Source organism: Martes martes, assembly GCF_963455335.1.
Source record: "Martes martes genome assembly, chromosome: X".
Classification (NCBI taxonomy): Eukaryota; Metazoa; Chordata; class Mammalia; order Carnivora; family Mustelidae; genus Martes; species Martes martes.
Window position 1 is genome coordinate 113,713,961 of NC_137897.1, and position 4,964 is coordinate 113,718,924.

Sequence of the window (4,964 nt, forward strand, 5' to 3'; positions counted from 1 at the left end):
AAACAATTATACATATGATTTAATAATTTTGACAAATACATGCTGTCATGCATGTTTGTCATATATATATATGTTTGTCAGGCATATTGGCTTAAGCTAACATTTATCTTCTACTATAAAGGAGAATCATATATTTTCTATGTAGGCAATGTATTAATCAAGATTTTTGTATTACCTAAAACTTACACATTTCCTGTACTTCTAGCATATTTGTTACTCATAAACTTTTAGAACAACTCAGTGCCATGCCTATTTAAATTTCTCATGAAAGGGTTATTTATATGGCAGATAAAATACATTACTATGGATGAAGAATAATGGATTACAACCACATTATAATAAGTTGTCAAAGAAGGATAAATGTTATTAGTGCAAAATATGAATATCTTACTAAAACAACATTTAGATATAACACGGTAATGTAAAAGTTGTTCTCAAATTTTAACTTCTATCAGAATTACCTCAGTCTTATCAGACTGGTGGGTCCTATCCCCTTACTTTTTCATTCAGCAATTTCCAGATGAGGTTGATATTGCTGGTCATGGGACCATACCTTGAAAGCAATTCATTAGATATTTTTCTTTTCTTTTTTTTTAATACTTTATTTATTTGAATAAATAAATAAAGGAGGGAGGGAGAGAGAGAGGGCACGAGCCAAGAGAGGGGCAGAGAAGCAGACTCCTCACTGAGCAGGGAGCCCAATGTGGGACTCAGTCCCACATTTCTGGGATCATGACCTGAGCCAAAGGCAGACACCCAATTGACTGAGCCATCCAGGTACCTTGGATATTTTTCTTTTTGAGCCATAGCAGAGGGAGAGGTAGACTCCCCGCTGAGCAGGGAGCCCGATGTGAGGCCTGATCCAGGGTCCTGGGATCGTGACCTGAGCAGAAGGCAGACACTTGACAGACTGAAACACCCAGGAGCCTTATGAAACTAAAACATTTTAATTGAGAAATTATTTTAATGGAATGATTATCCTGAAAGCTCTACATACTGTTTTTGAGATTTGTGTTTTGTTTCGTTTTGTTTCCTTTACAAACTATATTCACCTAATTAAACTTTGTGTGTTTTTTTCCTACAAAATTATATTCACCTATTTTCTGTCATTATTTTAAACAACTAATTTATTACTTATTCCAGTTTTTTAAATGACAGCATATTAACAAAGTTTCTTTATATAGACATCGGGAATATATTTTTGACACATTGCTAAATGGCTCAGCTTTATTTATTTAAATGTTTAGTTTTCCCATTGCTTCTAGTTTAGACTAAAGATCCAAACTTTACTTTTGGCCATGGTAAGTTTAAGAAGGCTCTCCAAGTGGAGATGGCATGTAGGCAGCTGAGAATATAAGTCTGGAACTTACGAAGAATTCAAGTTAAAAATATAAATCAGCAAATCATAGTAATATAAATAGAATGCAATCATAAGACTGAAAAGTGAGTGTAGTTAAGGGGAAGAGGGCCAAGTATAAATCGTAAGACACTCCAAACTGTAAACCTCAGAAAGAGGAAGAAGAGCACATAAAGAAGACCAAGAAACAGTGGTCAGTAAGGAGAATGTGATGTCACAGAAGGCAAAAGGAGATGAATTTTATAGTGGGCTTGGCCAGGTCTGTGGAATAACTGAGCATTAATCACTGCACTTGGCACCACGGAAGTTGTTGTTGATCTGGACCAGAGCACTTTTAGTGGAGTGGAAGGGACACAAGCCTAAATGTGTGGAAGCTCAAAGAGATAATGTTGAATATGGAGGTGAATACAAACATGGAAGTTTTGATGTGATGGAAAGACGGAACTTAGAAGCAAGGCATGAAGAAAGAGTTTAACTTTAAAATGGGAGATGTTAGAGCATATTTTTTTGCTGCTGCAAACAATCCAGCAGAGAATGAGAAACGGATGATGCAGGACAGACGGTAGTTGATTGAAGGTCTACCTTTCTTGAGCGTGCAGAAATGGATGGGATACAGAGTGTAAGTGGGGAAGAATACCTTTAATAGGAACGATGTTGTTTCTTTTTTTTTTTTTAATGATGTTGTTTCTACTGTACTTAAAAGGTGGAGACTATGTGTAAGAGAAGACACAGGAGTTCCCTTCCAAATGCCTTTATTTATTCAGCTGATATTAAACATGAACTTAATAGTTATGAATGGCCAAAATCCCAATGTTTATTAGGCAAACTAGAAATGAAAAGGTTGTAAGAGTGAATTTCAGGCCTGCTATAGCCAGAGGACATGGAATTGTATTTGTATGAAGTACTACAGTGTGTGTGCCTCTTTCCACTGGAAGATACATTTGTAAATCAGATACCGATCTAGATGTTAGGCTACCCACAAAAATGAAAGGAATATAACCATCCCCCCACTCTCACATCAACTGTCTCAGCAGGGAAATCACTAGCTGTAGAGGGAGAGGTTCAGAGAAGCAGAAATCTGCAGACCCGTAGAAATAGAGAAATAAGCCATTTCCTGGGTAATGAGAAGTCATCTTGCAGATCCAATTTAGAGGGAAACAGCCTTCTTTGGAATCAATTGAGGAAGAGTTGTTATTTAAAAATCTGAACTTTAAACAATTCCAGATGCAGAAGAGACATAGACTCTTCTGCAATTAGTAATTAAGATCCTACTATAAGAAAGACATCATTTCAGGATCACCAGTGAGACCCCAAAGTGCAGATCTAAAAACATGCTAAGCAGTACCTGGATGAAGAGTCTGAGAAAAGTTTCAAGAGCAAAGCAGGAAGTCATATCTTCTTCAGGGTTTCAGCACTTCTTGTTGAATGGGAATTATAAACTCATACCCGAACATTGCTTTATTCTCAATCATGTTATTATCATTATAATAAATATCAATTTATTTTATAAATTATTTATTATAATAATATAATAATATAATAAATATCAATTTATTTTATAAATTATTTATTATAATAATTATTTATTAATAATTATCAATTATCAATATAATAAATATCAATATAATATCATTATAATAAATAAATATATCATTATCATTATCATTATAAATTACAAATCAAAGAGCCCTTTCAAAAACAAAAATTCCTGTTATATATGTCTGCGTGTGTGTGTGTGTGTGTATATATATATATACATATATATATACACACACACATACACATACATATACATACCTGTTAAATATGATACACACACACACACACACACACACACATAGACTAGATATATGTAACTAGCAATAACCCAGGTTTGGGGACTGGAATGTCATAGTCATGTAAGCAGTGACTCTTATGGAATGATATCATAATGATGTTTACTCTTTTATGGGTTTGCTATACATTGCACACACATCAGCAATTTAAATCTTGTTCCTGGGTCAATCTCCACAACTGGAAAAGGATGGAGTTTGAGTAAGTGAACTTTTGGTCCATATCACAGGTAACAATCTATCATTCCAGGCACTAATACGTATTTTACAATATTTATCAACACTGGTTACCTAATAGCTTAACCCACATGTTCCTCAGGAATTTACAATCATATTTCTCAATCTTCATGCCTAATTTAACTATTCCGCTCATATTACCACTGTAAGTGATCTTTGGTAATGTGAAGGTTAAAACGAAGGTGGATCTCAGTTTGTTTGCTTTTTTTTTTTTTTAATAAAAAGAACATCAAGCACTTAACCTCTCAGATGTCCTTAGCATTGCTCTGTGAAGTATATAGGGTAGGATGTATAATGAACTGATCATAGGATAGTAATAGCCAGACATTAATTTCTTGGTCTTGAGCCAAAAATGCTCTTTACACGTTTTGCTAATACGATGACTCAACTAAGTCTAGCCTGTGCAACCAGAACCTATGTGTTGAACACAAGAGACTGCTATGGGGCCAGAATTGCTTTAGGAGTTGAGCAAGGTAGGCTTTTATAACTCACTAGTCTGGGGATGTGATTTTTAGCAAGTGAAGACTAAATATTGAAGTGGTAAAATTGTTCTTCTCAAACAAAAATTGAGAGTCTTTTAAAATAACTGCTGTGGCACTAAAACAGACACACAGAATGGGATCATAAAATCTGTCTCCAAATGGTACTTATTTCTTCTTGCGAAAAATATATGCTAGGGTATAGGCATATAGGTTACCATAATAAAAAGAACGTATGTTTTTGAATCCTCATTAGCCGTTTGCTAGCTGGCAGTATTTGCGTAAATTACTAAGATTAAATTATCTTATCTGTAAAAATGAGGTTCTGTTATAAGGTTAAATGAGATTTAACATATAAAGGTCCTAGAAGGGAGCCTGCCATTAAACAGATACTTAATAACTAGCTTTTGTCACCACCATTTTAGTATGTCACCTGCTTAAGTATATCACCATAATGGTATGCTAACAGCTTTTTATCTCTGGCTGTCTATGTGACATGTGTATGTGGGAAACTGCTTATTTATGTGTGCATATGTACACATAAAGAAAGATCCATCTGAAATATAGGGACTTTTTAACAAGTCCTCTAGAGGAACTATATTGTCTTTTTAAAATCGTAAAAGGCTTGCAGATGAGAACTCTGAAACATGGCAGGAAAGCAGTTATTAGCCTCCCCATGAGAATTCAAATGGACACTCTGGCTCCCACACTTAAAGAGCCATCTCAGAAGGATATAACTTACGCAATGAAATTCTGGTTGGCTTCATAAAATCCATCATTTTCCTCTGGCTTTGATAATTACATTAAATATAAACTGTGAGTTGGTAAGGCCTTATTATTTCTTATTTTATACTGCCCCCTGGAGTCAAAGTGACTACAACAGTGAGTTAGCCTTTTTCTCTGAAATAATTTTATGGGGATTATTTGGGGGGGGGCGGCGGTAAGAATGCACATTGAATAATCTGTTTTTACCCTTTGGTCAGAGATACATATAGATCACATACATAACTTATATCTGTTGGCTACGATAAATACAGGTCAGCCTCAATGGAAATGGGA